Source organism: Triticum aestivum, chromosome 2A (assembly GCF_018294505.1).
Source record: "Triticum aestivum cultivar Chinese Spring chromosome 2A, IWGSC CS RefSeq v2.1, whole genome shotgun sequence".
In the NCBI taxonomy this organism is placed as follows: domain Eukaryota; kingdom Viridiplantae; phylum Streptophyta; class Magnoliopsida; order Poales; family Poaceae; genus Triticum; species Triticum aestivum.
The window spans coordinates 328779182-328798588 of NC_057797.1; positions in this window are offsets into that span (position 1 = coordinate 328779182).

Genomic DNA, 19407 nt, shown 5'->3' on the forward strand with positions numbered 1-19407 from the left:
CACATGATGTAGAGGGATAAACTCATGCAATATGATATAAACCCCATCTTGTTATCCTCGATGGCAACAATACAATACGTGCCTTGCTGCCCCTACTGTCACTGGGAAAGGACACTGCAATATTGAACCCAAAGCTAAGCACTTATCCCATTGCAAGAAAGATCAACTAGTAGGCCAAACCAAACTGATAATTCGAAGAGACTTGCAAAGATAACTAATCATACATAAATGAATTCAGAGAAGATTCAAATATTGTTCATAGATAAACTTGACCATAAACCCACAATTCATCGATCTCAACAAACACACCGCAAAAGATGATTACATCGAATAGATCTCCACAAGAGAGGGGAGAACTTTGTATTGAGCTCCAAAAAGAGAGAAGAAGCCATCTAGCTAATAACTATGGACCCGTAGGTCTGAAGTAAACTACTCACACTTCATCGGAGAGGCTATGGTGTTGATGTAGAAGCCCTCCGTGATCAATACCGCCTCCGGCGGAACTCCGGAAAAGGCCCCAAGATGGGATCTCGTGGATACAGAAAGTTACGGCGGTGGAATTAGGGTTTTGGCTCCGTATCTGGTAGTTTGGGGGTACGTAGGTATATATAGGAGGAAGGAGTACGTCGGTGGAGGAACATGGGCTCCACGAGGGTGGAGGGCGCGCCTGGGGGGTAGGCGCGCCACCCTACCTCGTGGCTTCCTGGTTGATTGCTTGACGTAGGGTCCAAGTCCTCTGGATCATGTTCGTTCCAAAAATCACGTTCCCGAAGGTTTCATTCCGTTTGGACTCTGTTTGATATTCTTTTTCTACGAAACCCTAAAATAGGCAAAAAACAACAATTCTGGGCTGGGCCTCCGGTTAATAGGTTAGTCCCAAAAATAATATAAAAGTGTATAATAAAGCACAATAATGTCCAAAACAGGATATAATAAAGCATGGAACAATAAAAAATTATAGATACGTTGGAGACGTATCACAGGTGTTGGTCAAGAGCATGGTGGACAAGAACATCAAGCTCATCTATGGATCAAGCCTTTCTGTTTCATATACCTGACAAGTGTCCTACATATCATGCACCAATTTGTCAGGCCATGGAGGATGGGGTCAAGGGCAAAGAAAATATTAGTGGGGCTGCCAATATGTAGGATGAGGAGTCCCAGGCTCTATTGCAGCCTTTTGGTGAAGATAATCTGAGGAAGAGAAGGAGTGGAAAGACTCCACTAATGGAAACAGAGGTAAGGAGAAGTGATAGAATTAAGAATGATAATGCTGGTTACAAGAGAAACTCCTGCTCTAATAATAATTGTCTACCTTGCAATGTTGTCCCTCACACCATACATAAATCAGTTGTTAAAAACCTCACTGCCTCTTTCTGTAAGGTTGCTGAGGGGGGGCTGGAGGACAAGCTGGCCAAGAAGCCCAAGAGAAGGCAAGAGGTTGTTTTGGACAAGGTGCCCTTGGCCAAAGGAGAAGAACATACCTCCAACCATTCATAATGTTTAGGTCCCTTACTTGGAGTACTGTATGGAGGGTGTATGTTTGTACCCTCACTCCTAGTTTGATGCTGCTTTTGGTTGATGTAAGATTTGGATATTGGAACTTTATGAACCCTATAGATCTGGTGAAATGCTACCCTATTAATACCTCTTTGCTGTATGAGTGGATGCCATACTGGATGTGTGTTTTGCTATGGATCTGGCTTTTGCCCAACTCTCTTTTATGTGTGAAGGATCAAGTGCTGGTACTTGACCTCTGGTACAAAAAACTTATGTGTTTCCATGAATAACACAAACAGAAGCCGGAGTATTCTCAATTGGAACATTAGAGGTATAAATTCTAAGGACAAATGGTTGGCCTTGAGGCAAAAAATTGATGAGAGTGACTGCAACATCTTGTGTCTTCAGGAAACCAAGAGGGAGATTTTTAATGCAGCTTACTTAAAAAAAATTGCCCTTCCAGACTTAATAAATTTGCCTTCCTACCCTCTGTTGGAGCATCTGGGGGTCTCCTTGTGGCTTGGAATGGCTCTCGGTTTTCTGGAGAAGTCATTGCACAAAATAGGTTTTCACTTTCAGTACAGTTTACCAGTTTGCTCTCCAATCAGTCTTGGATCATCTCTAATATTTATGGGCCTTGTGATCCACAAGACAAAAAAGAGTTTATTAACTGGTTCCTGAATATTCACATGCCTGATAATGTTGATTGGATTTTAATGGGTGATTTCAACCTTATGAGAGCACCATCAGATAGGAACAGACCTGGGGGAGATGTCAATGATATGCTTATGTTCAATGAGGCTATAAGTAATCAAGGCTTAATTGAATTACCTTTGCATGGCAGAAAGTTTAGTTGGAGCAATATGCAGCATGATCCTCTGCTGGTAAAACTGGATTGGTTTTTCACTTCTGCCTCTTGGATGACTACCTTCCCAAACACAATGGTACTACCCCTTGCAAAACCTATTTCAGATCATCTGCCCTGTGTTCTTAAAGTTGGTACTTCTATCCCAAAGGCAAAAGTTTTCAGATTTGAAAACTACTGGCTCCAACATTCTGACTTTAAATAGATAGTTGCAAATGCTTGGAATATCCAAGTTGGCAATCTTGATGCTGTTAAAACCTTGAATGCTAAGTTTAAAAACTTAAGAAGAGCTTTGAAGTTGTGGGCAAAAACCTTGTCCTATCTGAAAACTCAAATTGCAAAGCTGAATGAGTTCATTTTCCTATGGGACTTCTTTGAAGAATTTAGAGAGTTGGACATTCATGAATGGAATTGCAGGGCTATTCTTAAAGAGCATCTACTTATTCTTTTGAGGAACCAAAAGATATATTGGAAACAAAGAGGAAAAATCAAGGGGGTGAAGTTTGGAGATGAGAACACAAAGTTTTTCCACACTAAAGCTTCAATTAATTACAGGCATAATCATATTGTTGTTCTCCAAAATGATGACCAAGTTGAAATATCTGATCATGCTGGGAAAGCTGCAATTCTTTTAGACACTTACAAAAAAAGAATGGGCACATCCCAAAATACCTCAATGCATTTTGATTTGGCTTCCTTGTTTGGGCAGAGACAACACTCAGATATCTTTGATAATCTTGAACTGCCTTTTACTGAAGAGGAAATTGATGATGTGGTCAAAAACCTTCCAACAGACAAATCACCAGGCCAAGATGGTTTTAACAATGAATTTCTCAGGTCTTGCCGGAACATTATTAAGGGAGATATGCTCAAATTCATATATGATTTCTATGCAGGGCAAATTTGTCTTGAGAGCTTAAATACTTCATACATTACTCTCATTCCTAAGGGAAGTACTCCCTTGATAGCAAATGATTTTAGACCAATCTCTCTATTAAACTACTGTCTAAAGATTATCACTAAACTGATGGCTAACAGGTTGCAGAAAGTGATTCTTAAGTTGGTACATATCAACCAATATGGTTTTCTGAAGGAAAGATCAATACATGATTGTTTGGGCTGGGCATATGAATATCTACACCAATGTCATAAGTCTAAAGATGAGATTATTGTGCTTAAACTGGACTTTGAAAAGGCTTTTGACACAATTGAGCACCAGGAAATACTGGATATTTTAAAGGCCAAAGGTTTTGGGGACAGATGGATTTCATGGATCAAAATGCTCTTCACTTCTGCCTCATCTGCTATCTTGCTAACTGGTGTCCCTGGAAAAAAGTTTTATTGCCTTAGAGGTGTGAGGCAGGGGGACCCTCTATCCCCTCTTCTGTTTGTGCTTGCTGCTGATCTCCTTCAGTCAATTCTCAACAAAGCAATGCACATGGGATTGTTATCTGCTCCCCTACAAGTGGAGTCATGTCCTGATTTTCCAATTGTCCAGTATGCAGATGACACCCTGGTTATTCTACAAGCATATGCAAAGCAACTACATTGTATTAAATCCCTCCTCAATACTTTTGCAGATGCCACTGGACTTAGGGTAAACTACAAAAAATCCAGTATGATTCCAATAAATGTGCCAGAAGAAAAGATGGAGATTTTGGTAAATACTTTTCATTGCAAGAAGGAATCTTTTCCAATCCATTATTTGGGAACACCTTTAGGCCTTCATAAGCCTACTGTTGAGCAATGTTTTCCTCTTGTCACAAGACTGCAAAAGAAACTTATGGGTTTGTCCTCATTTATGACAATGGCTAGAAGATTGTTGTTGGTGAAATCTGTCCTCAATTCTTTGTTGATCTATCTCATGGGATGCCTTGATGTGCCAGTCACAATCAAAACCCAGGCCATAAAGTACTTGAGACACTGCCTATGGAGAGGCCCTGATCTGGAGGACCACAGACCTGCCATGGTGGAATGGAGCACTGTGTGTAGACCCAAAAATCAAGGAGGATTGGGTGTCATGGATATCTTTATCCAGAATAAGGCTCTGCTGCTTAAGAATCTGCACAAGTTCTATAACAGACACCATACCCCCTGGGTAAACTTGATCTGGGAATCATATTACAACAATGATACACTACCTGGTAATAACTGGATTGGATCATTTTGGTGGAAGGCAAATCTTAAGCTCATTGATAACTATAAGTCCTTGGCCAGATGCAACATAGGGGATGGCAAGAGTGCCTTCTTTTGTACTGATCTGTGGCACTCTAATTGTCTGCAAGACATGTTCCCTCATTTATTCTCTTTTGTGAAGAACAAGAATGCTACTGTCCACAGCATTCTCCAAGTAGAATACTTAGAGGATCTATTCCACCTACCCCTGACTGTGCAAGCTTTCCAGGAATTTGAGGCTATGGAAGACATTTGTATTGATCTAAGGGCTTCTGATACACTAGATTGCATTGACACTTGGAGCTACATTTGGGGAAATGAGCACTTCTCAGTGGCTAAGGCCTACAAAGTCATGATGGGAGTCAAAATTGTGCCACAGCAGTTCAACTGGATCTAGAATTCCTCTTTTCAACCAAAACACAAGGTGTTTTTTTGGAGATTGCTGCATGACAGGCTCAATACCAGAAACCTTTTGAGAAGGAAAACTTTCCATTTGGCGAACTACAACTGTGCTGTCAACAATTGTCCACAGGAAGAAACTCTTCACCATCTTTTCTGGACCTGTCCTTTTGCAGCTCAATGTTGGGACTTGATTTGCCCTTCAAGACAGGCAAATGTATCAATCCTGGAAGCTTTTCTTGATCTCAAACAGAAGCTACATGTACCTTTTTTCATGGAAATAATCATCCTTGCTTCCTGGGCTATCTGGATCTCAAGGAACAATTTGATCTTCCAAGCAGTTCAACCTAGCATTCAGAGGTGGAAAGCTATTTTCCTGGAGGAGCTCAATCTTCTAAGATTTAGAATTAAGAAGAGTTATGTTGTAGTTTATTGTTCCTGGCTTGACAATCTTGTGTTGTAATCCTAGACCATAGTTTTTTCTTTTCTTTCTGTTGCTTTGCTCGTTGGCTTATCTCAAGCCTTTTGTATAGTGGAACCTTTGTTGTTTCTATTTTTAATTAAATAAAAATTGCAGTGGGGTTTTGCCCTACTGTGTACAGTCAAAAAAAAACATCAAGCTCATCAATGTGATCCAGGTGATTCTTTTTCGCCGGATCCTTCCCTGCCAAAGCCGGACTTGCCATCTGTGGGAGTTCGATCCAGCCAAGCACCAGACCTTGCGACAGTTCTTCGGCTCCACGCACGAAGATATCTGAAAGGTGCTTTTCAAGGCCAATCAGATGTGGTCGCACGTCCGAGGACCGCAGATACGACCTGACCCATCTAGCCAGTCCGGTAAGTTCTTCACACTTCAAGGTGTATCTCTTCCTGCGTAGTCAAGGAAGATGTCTAAGTTTCTCCATTTGTCTTTTCAGAGCTGGATAAAGAAGGCGGAGCGGATCTAGTGTCCGGCTCTGTTGCCCGAAAACTCAGCCATCCCGCTCCTGACGAAGATGCTGGTTCCGGCGCCCTACCAGGCGCCGGAGAAGAAGGCCAAGAAGAAGGGCCAGGAGACAAGAAGCGGCCTCCGCCGTAGAGGCACTTCGGATGCAACATTCCAAGACGCCGAAACCCACTCCTCCCCCACCGAGAATGACGAGGAGGAGGAGGAAAGCAATCCCCCCCCAAGGGGGAAGGAAGAAAAGGGCGGCCTCCATGGATCTGGAGGCAGCGGCGTCCAAGAAAGGGAGGGTCTCCCCTGCGGATGATTTTGAATCGGACACCGACGGCAGCCCTGAGTGGCGTCCCAAGAAGAAGCCCCTGGCCGGATAGTAAGTACTCAAAGGCACTTACACACACACACACACACACACACACACACACACACATATATATATATATATATGTATGTATGTATATATATATATATCCAGCTTTTAACTTCATGGTTTTAATATGTTGAATCATGTGCTATAGTCTGGCTCTCGCTCACCTCCAGCGATCCTCATCTTCGGGGAATTCGTTGGATCCAAAGGTGATGGACAGTGGGTCGCTTCTGCCAGCCTCCTCCCCCAAGACTATGGACGACGCCGAAGTGTTGTCCCGAAGGACCCTCCCGGGCCAGGGAGATGTATAGGAGGCCGCCGAGGTCGTGCGAGAGGGTGAAACCTCGGCGGCCGGACACATGGGGGAGCCGACCCCCTGGAGACTAGCGACGGGGGCCATACCCAATTCAGCCCCCAGCCGAATACTATTTTGGAGGCTTGTACGGCTCCAGAATCAGGTAAGCAGCCTCCTTTGAAAGGAGTAGGTGCACCTATTCTGCCGGTGACCTCTGTCCATCCAGAGGCACCAGATACTCTACTGGATGCGCTCCAAGGTGCTTCCATTGTAGAGGAACACCGTATCCTTATGGGTACGGTGGTTGAAAGGGTTTAGTCTGCTAAGATCGGACTGACCGAAGCCTGCGCCAGCCTTCTAATAGGCTTTGAGGTACGTGACGCAATTATGCAAAAAGGACGTAGTAGTATAGACAGTAGCCCCCGAGACTCTGTCCGGTGTTCGAAAAGAAATGCCGGACAGAGGATCGAATAATTTTCGCAGGAGACTAATCATATATGTCTATGTAAATAAGCAGGCATCGATGATGGCTGCGACCTCCCATTCTGCCGAAGTAGCCAAACTGAAGCAGAGGCTGAGGCAAGCCGATGAGGAGCTCGGTCGCGTCAAAAAATAGCTTGAGGACAAGCAAGGTATATAATGACCTATTTTAGATCATTAAAATGATAAGAATTGTTTGTGTTGATCACGTTAATATGATGCTTCATAGGAGCTGCGGCTGAGGTGGAGTCCCTCCAGAAGGCCCTGAGCGAGGCCCAGAAGAAGGTAGAGAAGGAGCAATCTGCCCACAAAAAACAAGAGTCAAGGGTCGGGGAGGTTCAGCAGGAGCTCGAGGACGCCGTAAAGAAGTGTGAGTCCTTGGAGCGCAAGGTTGCGGACCAAGAGTCCGAACTAGCTAAGGCCTGCCAAAGCGCACAAGAGGCCCGGGTTGAAGCCCAGGCCGCCCTCCGAGAAGTCCAGGAGGCCAAACAAATTGCGGCGGCTAAGACCTTCATTATGCAGAGCAAGTTTGTGAAGAAAAGGTACCTCTTACTGACCCAGATTTGGAGTTCTCCAGGAGAGTTTGCGGATCTGCCTCGCAGTGTGGCTGATGCTCCGGAGTTCTTCCGAGCCAAGGAGGGGAGCTCATCGGAAAAGCTGTTATGGTCGCAATACCTTGCGCCAGAGCATCCGGTGGCTCTCAGCGATCAGCTGAAACAGCTGTCCGAACTGCATAGGGTGGCCGGATTGGTCATGAGGGATTTAATAATCTGTCTATGGCCGGCCAAAGCCGTACCCAGCAGCCACTTCGGGCTCGTGAAGCGGCTGGTCGATGACTGCCCTCGGCTTGACGCCATAAAGCGATCGGTCTGCATTGAAGGTGCGTGGATGGCCTTCGCCCGCGTCAAGGTGCAGTGGGCGAAGATGAACGCCGTCAAGCTGGCAACCGAGGGGCCGCCTGAGGGCAAAGAGCACCGCACGTTCGAGCGCTATTTTGATGACATCCTGGAAGGATCCCGCATTGTAGCGGGCCAGTTTGTGAAGGACATTATCTTTGAATGAATGTATTCGTGTTTATCCAATCTTGTTATTATGGAATAAAGCCTATATGTAATATATTGCTTATTGTTTTTTAGAGTATTTCCTCCTGTGCGGCCATTTATTTAAATCCGAGGGTTGGCCAGTCCTCGGCTTCAGCCCCCACGTACATAGTACGGGGGTGTTCGGATTAGAACCTAAACACACTTGACCCAAGAGCTTGGTCCTTGAAGGAGGTGTTTAGTGCATCGAACCAGGCAATCGGACTATGTGGCTTTATCACCCTCACTTAGCCATAGGAGTTTGACAAATAGGAGTATAGGCGCAACCCCTAGTTTGTTTCTCCGGACTAGGGGCTGTGAACACCTGATCGGGTGGAGGCCGATCCGTCGCGTAATGCGTAAAAAATCGCTAGAGATTTTACCCACTGAATAGCTGACCAGCTCTCGCCGCATCATGACAGTCAGTTTTCGGCTTTCTCTACTGAGGTGTTTATCTGGATGAACCAGAAACACAATCGCAGTAGTTCTCCCTTTACTACCCTAGCCGATAAAACGGAATGTAAGGTAGCAAGCACAGGAGTCGGGCAACCCAACTATTGACCAAAGACATGATTCGGAGCCGATGCATATAATGCAATATTCGGGGCGCCGAATTGTACTGTAAAAAGTGTTTGGACTTGTTGCCAACATATGGAGCGTAAAGGAGCCCCTGGCAGGTTAAGTCGTACCAAAATTTACGGGTGCAAAAAAGGTTTAAGTATAATAAAGGAGTAAGCCAGTGCCACTTATGTTGGGCCGTAAATTGTTTCCATTATAATCTGATTGATACGTCAAAGCGTATTTGTACAAATAGTGCGATAAGCAACATGGCTATTTAACATGCCGAGAACAAGGGGGAGCTACACGCGGGTCCTTCAAATAGGCAAAGTGATCATCAAAAAGATCATCTAGATGTTTCTGCCATACGTCTATGCTGCTTGCCTCCTTGGTATGTTTATCCTTCGAAAGGATCGATGGTGAGGCCGTCGTGAGGGGCCTGTGGAAAAGAAACCTGAAAAAAGGATAAAAAGAAAAAGGGAAAGTGTGAGTGCCCGGATACGGTCGAGTCGTATTGTGGACCATGATTGAGTTATGCCTCCGTCTTTGCCCATGGTATTTTTAGTGCGTAGTTATGTACGCGCGATACATACGCCGCAGTTCGGTCGGGACTGAGACGGAGGCCGAATTGCTAGCATAGCTGCTAACGTACCGGGCTGTCATGCTACGGAGTAATCGGGACTTGTTTAATAGTGTCCAGGGGCTTGGCCGCTGAATTAATGTTCTGCTTGATAAGGCTGCCATGTACTTCTGCTGCCAGGGCTGCGGTGTGCTCCTCGGTGCGGAGGAAGCGCTCCATGTTTCCCTTGACTATTATGACACCGCGTGGCCCGGGCATCTTAAGTTTGAGATAGGCATAGTGTGGCACCGCTTTGAAGCGAACAAATGCGGTTCGTCCGAGCAGTGCGTGATAGCCACTGTGGAAGGGGACAATGTCGAAGATCAAGTCTTCGCTTTGGAAGTTGTCCGGTGATCCGAAGACGACTTCCAATGTGATTGAGCCCGTGCAGCGGGCCTCTACACCTGGTATTACTCCTTTAAAGGTAGTTTTGGTGGGCTTGATCCATGACGGATCGATGCCCATCTTGCGGATTGTGTCCTGATAGAGCAGGTTAAGGCTACTGCCACTGTCCACGAGGACCCGCGTCAGGTGGAATCCATCAATGATTGGGTCGAGGACTAGTGCGGCTGAGCCACCGTGACGAATACTGGTCGGATGGTCCCTGCGATCAAAAGTGATCAGGCAAGATGACCATGGATTGAATTTTCAGGCGACTGGCTCTATCGCATAGACGTCCCTGAGTGCGTGTTTGCGCTCCCTCTTGGGGATATGAGTGACGTATATCATGTTCACTGTCTTGACTTGGGGGGGGGATTTCTTCTGTCCCCCTGTGTTCAGTTGACGGGGATCCTCGTCATCACCTTCACTTGGCAACTGAGGGAGTCCTGGACAAAGGGGTCCTCGGGCGTCCGGCCTGTTATCCATGGGCCAGACTGATGGGATGTGAAGACATGAAGGCCAAAGACTGCATCGTGTTCAGATTGGACTCTACTTGTCGTGGAAGGCAAGCTTGGCGACCGAAGATTTCTTCTTATGTAACCGACTCCATGTAAACTCTAGATCCCCTCGGTGTCTATATAAACCGAAGGGGATAGTCTGGGAAGGACACCACATATACTCATTACCATACCCATATAGGATAGACTTCTAGGGTTTAGCCATTACGATCTCGTGGTAGATCAACTCTTGTAATACTCATATTCATCAAGATCAATGAAGCAGGAAGTAGGGTATTACCTCCATAGAGAGGGCCTGAACCTGGGTAAACATCGTGTCCCCCGTCTCCTGTTACCATCGATCCTAGACGCGCAATTCGGGACCCCCTACCCAAGATCCGCCGATTTTGACACCGACATTGGTGCTTTCATTGAGAGTTCCGTTGTGCCGTCGACAAAAGGTTCGATGGCCCCTTCAATCATCAATAATGATGCTGTCCAAAGAGGAAGCTTCCTCCCCAGACAGATCTTCCTATTCGGCGGCTTCGTACTGCGGGCCAACTCGCTTGGCCATCTGGAGCAGATCGACAGCTATGCCCCTGGCCATCAGGTCAGATTCGGAAGCTTGAACTACGTCGTGGATATCCATAAAGACTTGACCTTCGAGGGATTTGAACCCATAGCGATCGCTCCCCCTCATCCCGATGAACGTGACTTAAATCTGTCATCGGATCACACCTAGGAGATGGTCCCTGGGTTAGTATTGCAAGGAAGAGCACATGTGTATCCAAAATGACAATCATTAAACGTGATACCAATTGAAATTTGATATATTGAAATTGTCAAAGGATATGTTGAGTGAGTTCATCCTTCCTTGCATTCAACAACCATATAGTAGGAACTTGGTGTAGATATTGCTCAAGATGTGAGTGACTTGCAATCCTATGGATTTGAGTTCATCCAAGTACCTACAAAGGTTAAATAACATGCAAAGGTACAAGTATAGATCCAAGACATATGATCATCATAAGAGAGATATCAAGGATTAGTCATAAAAGGCTTATGCCTTGCATGTATCCAAAAGGAGCTTCTGCTCCAAGTTTGAGGCATCAGTGATATTCAATTCACCTCTCAAACAACAAAATATTTTCTCATCAAGCAGTTTAGTGAATATATCCGCCAATTGCTTATCGGTACGAACATGCTTAAGATTGATGTCTCCTTTAGCAACATGATCTCGAATGAAATGATGACGAACTTCAACATGCCTAGTCTGAGAATGTTGCACGGGATTGTGAGTAATCTTAATAGCACCTTTATTATCACGAAGCAATGAAACATGTTTCACATGTATCCCATAATCCTTAAGGGTTTGGGTCATCCAAAGTAATTGAGCACAACATGATCCGACGGTAGTGTATTCCGCTTCGAAGGATACCGAGTTTTGTTTCTTGGAGGACAAAGATGCAAGGGATCTACCAAGAAATTGACAGGTACCCAAAGTGGACTTCCTATCAACCTTGTCATCGGCATAGTCCGAATCGGAGTAGCCAACAAGATCAAAAGATGACCTCTTAAGGTACCAAATGCCAAAGTTTGGTGTATGAATTAAGTATCTCACTATCCTTTTCACGGCCTTAAGATGACATTCTTTACGGATGCTTGATATCATGCACACATGCACACACTTAGCATAATATCCGGATGGGAGGCACATAGATATAATAATGAACCAATCATAGATCGGTAAACCTTTTGATCAACCGGTTTGCCATCCTTAGTCAAGTCAAGATGTCCACTAGTAGGCATGGGTGTTTTCCTACCTTTGCTTTCTTGCATGTTGGACTTCTTGAAAAGATCCTTCGTATACTTTGTTTGAGAAACAAAGGTATCTTCCTTGGTTTGCTTGATTTGTAAACCAAGGAAAAATTTGAGTTCACCCATCATAGACATCTCAAACTTCTCTGACATTAGCCTTCCAAACTTTTCACTAAAATGGGGGTTAGTATAACCAAATATGATATCATCCACATAAATTTGGCACACAAATAATTCACCATTAACCCTTTTAGTAAAAAGTGTAGAATCAATCTTCCCAATTTCAAAGCATTTTTCAATAAGGAACTTGGTCAAGCATTTATACCATGCTCTAGGAGCTTGTTTAAGACCATAAAGAGCATTGTGAAGTTTGTAGACATGTGTAACACCCACGATGTGGCTATATATCCCATGTGTCGATGCACGACTTAGAGGCATAACCGCATGGTGGTTTAGTCGCAAGTGAGGTAATCTTCACACAATCCCATGTACTGAATAAGAAAGGGATAAAGAGTTGGCTTACAATCGCCACTTCACACAAATAAAAAATTGAACATACATCATCCAGAGTACAATCAAAGGTCCGACTATGAAACCAAAATAAAGGAAGATAACCCCAAATGTTAGATCCCCAATCGTCCCAACTGGGCACCACTACTGATCATCCGGAAAAGACACATAACAATGACCAAGATCTTCATGGAGCTCTAAACCAGCAATCTCACACCCGCGAGATCAAGACTATTGAAGCTTATGGGTAGGATAAGGTAATGAGGTGGAGCTGCAGCAAGCGCTAAGCAAATATGGTGGCTAACATACGCAAATAAGAGTGAGAAGAGAAGCAACGCAGCGGTCGAGAAGCTAGAAGTGATCAAGAAGTGATCCTGAAAATACTTACGTTCAAGCATAACACAAGATCGTGTTCACTTCCCGGACTCTGCCGAAAAGAGACCATCACGGCTACACATGTGGTTGATGCATTTTAATTAAATTAAGTGTCAAGTTCTCTACAACCGGACATTAACAAATTCCCATCTGCCACATAACCGCAGGCACGACTTTCGAAAGTTTATACCCTACAGGGGTGTCTCAACTTAGCCCATCACAAGCTCACGATCCGCGGAGACAATCCTCCATCGCGGGACACCTGATCAGACTCGGAATCCCGGTGCACAAGACATTTCGACAATGGTAAAACTAAACCAGCAAAACCGCCCGACTGTGCCGACAAATCCCGATAGGAGCTGCACATATCTCGTTCTCAGGGCACACCGGATGGGATAAGCTACGAGTAAAACCAGCCCTCAAGTTTCCTCGAGGTGGCCCCGCAGGCTGCCTGTTTCGGACCAACACTTAGAGAAGCACGGGCCCGGGGGGATTAAAATAAAGATGATCCTCGGGACCGCGACTCCCAAGGGAAAAGTAATAGGTTGTTAGGCAAATGTAAATCCAAGGTTGGGCCTTGCTGGAGGAGTTTTATTCAAAGCGAACTGTCAAGAGGGTCCCATACCCCTCATCGTGTTAGGGACGCAAAATCAAGGAACATAACACCGGTATGACGGAAACTAGGGCGGCAAGAGTGGAACAAAACACCAGGCATAAGGTCGAGCCTTCCACCCTTTACCAAGTATATAGATGCATTAATTAAATAAGAGATATTGTGATATCCCAACATATCCATGTTCCAATATGGAACAAACTTCAACTTCACCTACAACTAACAATGCTATAAGAGGGGCTGAGCAAAAGCGATAACATAGCCAAACAACAGTTTGCTAGGAAGGTGGGTTAGAGGCTCGACATGGCAATATGGGAGACATGATAAACAAGTGGAAGGTAGCGCGACATAGCGGTAGAACGAACAACTAGCAAGCAAAGATAGAAGTTATTTCGAGGGTATGGTCATCTTGCCTGAAATCCCGCAAGGAAGAAGAACGTGTCCATGAAGTAGACAAACGGACGTAGTCGAACGGGTCCTCACAAACGCAACGTTACCGAAACTAACAAGAAGAAGCAACACCGGAAAGAAGCAAACAACATGGTAAACAACCATCACATAAACATGGCATGATGCACAATCAAGTATGATGCATGTCCGGTTTAATGAGGCATGGCATGGCAAAGTCCAACAAACAGTACTACAAATTAAGTGGAGCTCAATATGCAATGAGTTGCATATTGATGAAACACCACATGACTTATTTAGTTCTCTCTCGGTTATGATGAGGACATCAATACAATTGTTACACCCACAGCCCCTGCTGCTATACATACTGGACCAATTACTAGAGCTCGTGCACGCCAACTAAATTACCAGGTACTTTCGTTTCTTGGTAATGATTCTAATGTTCATGAGAATATGATGCTGCCTAAATTGGATACATTTGTTTTGCTTACAAATGAAGGGCCTAACTTGGAGAAGGATGAACATTGGAGCAAGAACAAGCATGGAGATGATGGCATGCGCAAGGGGAACAAGAACGGAGTTACAAGTGATGATTTTAGGACTTTGAAGCCACCATAATGGGTGCATGAAGCCTTGGACGAAATATACAAGATGCCACTTCATAAATTTCGTCCCGAGGCTATTTTAGGTGCTGCGTCACCTTATTATTGGGCCAGGCCCATGTAATTTCGAAATACATAAGTATAGGCTATTTTTAGAGTCCGTATGTGTGGGGAAACAAGAGATAGGGTTGATTTCGGACCCCTCCACCAAGGGCCACGAAATTCCCCCCTCTTCCTCCATATATACAACCCTTAGGGCATCGTTTAGACTTTGGGTTTTGTTTAGATTAAAAGTTCGCCATAGCTGCAACTTCGCGTACTTCGTTTGTGTTCAACGACCAGACAAAGGCGTCACAGAACCCCACCTTGATCAATAAAGCTTTCATCTTATATTCGCAATATCCAGATTGCAATCTTAGTTTCTTGCTTGTTCTTCGTTTGCTCGCAGGAAACAGACCCACGTGGTCAGGTTGATCGTGCTCCGGCGTGGTCAATAACCTCTCGGAGTTGGTTTAGCGATTGCTAAGGCGCGACGTCCTCGCACGTTCGTAGTCGGATCGTCAAAGTCGACTTCCACCAAAGCGAAATCCACCATCTCATCGAAAGACGGGACACCTTTGCCTCTATCAAGTGGTATCAGAGCGATAAGCGGTGGTGCTAGATGGCAAGGGTGATGATGAGTATGCGGGCGATTATGAGGATGAGGTTGATCAAAATCAGATCTACGAGCAGCCACCAGCACCACCACCAGCAGGTCGACCTCAGGTATATATTCGTAATGGTAGGCCTGCACCACCACCTCAGGTACGAGATGATGTCCATATTCCTAAACTGAAATTGAATATTCCACCATTTGAGGGTAGATATGTTCCTGATATATATCTTACTTGGGAGTTAGAAACTGAACAACGATTTACATGTTTACAATATCCTGAGGAGAGACGAGTTGTTGCTGATGTTTGTGCTTTCACTAGTTTTGCATGTGTATGGTGGTCTGAACATTGTAGATTATATCCTATTCCAACTACTTGGGCTGCTTTGAAAACTGCTATGCGTACGCGTTGGGTTCCACCATATTATCAACGTGAATTGCTTCAAAAATTGCAGCGTTTAAGACAAGGGAAAAATTCTGTAGAAGAATATTATCAGGAATTACAAACTGGCATGATTAGATGTGGTATTGTTGAGGAGAATGAAGCTATGCTTGCACGTTTTCTGGGTGGATTAAATAGAGAGATTCAGACCATTCTAGACTATAAGGAGTATACTAATATCACTCGTTTATTCCATCTTGCTTGTAAAGCTGAACGTGAAGTGCAGGATCGACAAGCATTGGGGCGAACTAACTTTTCTGCAGGCCGACCTTCATCATGGACACCACGTGCATCTTCTACTTCAACTGCACCAGCACCTCCAGCCGGTGCCACCTCCAGCCGTGATACAAGAAAACAGGCACAACCACCATTATCTGCCAAGAGCGCACCTGCGGGGCCTGCACACCGTTCGTCTTCTTCCATGGCATCAACAGGGCACACAAGTGATATTATTTGTCGTCGTTGTAAGGGAGGAGGTCCTTATGCGAGGGAATGCAAATCTCCGCGTGTGATGATTGCTACCGCGGATGGTGGATATGAGTCTGCTAGTGACTATGATGAGGAGACTTTGGCTCTTATTACACGTGAAGAACATGGTGGAGATGATTCTGATCATGAGACGCAATACATGGCTCCTGAAGACGCTGACAGGTATGAATGTTTAGTTGCTCAACGTGTTTTGAGTGTGCAGATCACACAAGCTGAGCAAAATCAGAGGCACAATTTGTTCCATACCAAGGGAGTTGTGAAGGAATGTTCTGTGCGCGTCATCATAGACGGAGGGAGCTGCAACAACTTGGCTAGCATGGAGATGGTGGAGAAGCTTTCTCTCACCACAAGACCACATCCACATCCTTACTACATCCAATGGTTCAACAACAGCGGCAAGGTTAAGGTAACACGTACTGTTCGTGTGCATTTTAGTATCTCTACATATGCTGATTATGTTGATTGTGATGTGGTACCTATGCAAGCATGTTCCTTATTACTTGGTAGACCATGGCAATTTGATAAAAACTCTGTACACCATGGTAGAAACAATCACTATACTCTTGTTCATAAGGATAAAAATATTACTTTGCTTCCTATGACTCCTGATTCCATTTTGAAAGATGATATTAATAGAGCTAATAAAGCAAAACAGGAGAAGAATATGAGTGAAAATCAGATTGTGGCAAAAGAATTTGAGCAACAAATGAAGCCTAATAATAAACCATCTAGTGTTGCTTCTGAAATTAAATTGAAAAGTGCATGTTTATTTGCCACCAAATCTGATATTGATGAGCTAGATTTCAGCAAATCTGTTTGCTATGCTTTTGTGTGCAAAGAGGCATTATTTTCATTCGAGGACGTGCCTTCCTCTTTGCCTCCTGCTGTCACTAACATTTTGCAGGAGTTCGCTGACGTCTTTCCACAAGACGTGCCACCGGGATTACCGCCTATTCGAGGGATTGAGCATCAGATTGACTTAATTCCCGGTGCTTCACTACCAAACCGTGCACCATACCGTACCAATCCAGAGGAGACGAAGGAGATTATGCGTCAAGTACAAGAGCTTCTCGACAAAGGTTATATATGCGAATCCCTTAGTCCTTGTGTTGTTCCTATTATTCTAGTGCCGAAAAAGGATGGTACATCACGTATGTGTGTTGATTGTAGAGGCATTAATAATATTACTATTCGTTATCGTCATCCTATTCCTAGGCTCGATGATATGCTTGATGAATTGAGTGGCTCTACAACATTCTCCAAAGTTGATTTGCGTAGTGGATACCATCAAATTCGTATGAAGTTGGGGGATGAATGGAAAACAGCATTTAAAACTAAGTTTGGATTATATGAGTGGTTAGTCATGCCTTTTGGGTTAACTAATGCGCCTAGTACTTTCATGAGACTAATGAACGAAGTTTTACGTGCTTTCATTGGACGATTTGTGGTAGTCTATTTTGATGATATACTGATTTATAGCAGATCTTTGGAAGAACATTTGGAACATTTACGTGCTGTTTTTATTGCTCTACGTGATGCACGTTTGTTTGGTAACCTTGGGAAGTGCACCTTTTGCACCGACCGAGTATCTTTTCTTGGCTATGTTGTTACTCCACAGGGAATTGAAGTTGACAAAGCCAAGGTTGAAGTTATTGAGAGTTGGCCGCAGCCCAAATCGGTCACACAAGTGAGGAGTTTTCTTGGCCTCGCCGGATTCTATAGGCGTTTTGTGAGAGATTTCAGCACCATTGCTGCACCTCTCAACGAGCTTACAAAGAAGGATGTGCCTTTTGTTTGGGGTACCGCACAGGAAGAAGCCTTCACGGTATTGAAAGATAAGTTGACACATGCTCCTTTACTCCAACTTCCTGATTTTAATAAGACTTTTGAGCTTGAATGTGATGCTAGTGGAATTGGATTAGGAGGTGTGTTATTACAAGATGTCAAACCTGTTGCATACTTTTCTGAAAAATTGAGTGGGCCTAGTCTGAATTATTCTACTTATGATAAAGAATTATATGCTCTTGTTCGGACTTTAGAAACATGGCAACATTATTTATGGCCCAAAGAATTTGTTATACATTCTGATCATGAATCTTTGAAACATATTAAAAGTCAAGCTAAACTGAATCGTAGACATGCTAAATGGGTTGAATTCATTGAGACTTTCCCTTATGTCATTAAACACAAGAAGGGAAAAGAAAATGTTATTGCTGATGCATTGTCTCGTCGCTATACTATGCTTTCACAACTTGACTTCAAAATATTTGGTTTGGAGACCATCAAAGATCAATATGTGCATGATGCTGATTTTAAAGATGTAATGCAGAATTGTAAAGAAGGAAGAATGTGGAACAAGTTTGTCGTTAACGATGGATTTGTGTTTCGTGCTAACAAGCTATGCATTCCAGCTAGCTCCATTCGTCTTTTGTTGCTGCAGGAGGCGCATGAAGGAGGATTAATGGGACACTTTGGCGTGAAGAAGACGGAGGACGTACTTGCTACACATTTCTTTTGGCCAAAGATGAGACGGGATGTTGAGCGTTTTATTGCTCGATGCACTACATGTCAAAAAGCTAAGTCATGACTCAATCCTCATGGTTTATATATGCCTTTGCCTGTACCTAGTGTTCCTTGGGAGGATATATCTATGGACTTTGTTTTAGGTTTACCTCGAACAAAGAAGGGGAGGGATAGCATATTTGTTGTCGTGGATAGATTCTCGAAATTGGCACACTTTATACCATGTCATAAAAGCGATGATGCTGTTAATGTTGCTGATTTGTTCTTTCGTGAAATTATTCGCTTGCATGGTGTGCCAAATACTATTGTTTCAGATCGTGATACTAAATTTCTTAGCCACTTTTGGAGATGTTTATGGGCTAAGTTGGGGACTAAACTGCTTTTTAGTACTACTTGTCACCCCCAAACTGATGGACAAACTGAAGTAGTCAATAGAACGTTGTCTACTATGCTTAGGGCTGTTTTGAAGAATAATAAGAAAATGTGGGAGGAATGCTTGCCTCATATTGAATTTGCTTATAATCGTTCATTGCATTCTACTACTAAGATGTGCCCTTTTGAAGTTGTGTATGGTTTCCTACCTCGTGCACCTATTGATTTGTTGCCTCTTCCATCTTCGGAGAAGGTTAATTTTGATGCTAAACAACGTGCTGAATTGATTTTAAAAATGCATGAGTTAACTAAGGAAAACATTGAGCGTATGAATGCTAAATATAAACTTGCTGGAGATAAGGGTAGAAAACATGTTGTGTTTGCACCTGGAGATCTTGTTTGGTTACATTTGCGTAAGGATAGATTTCCTGATTTGCGCAAATCAAAG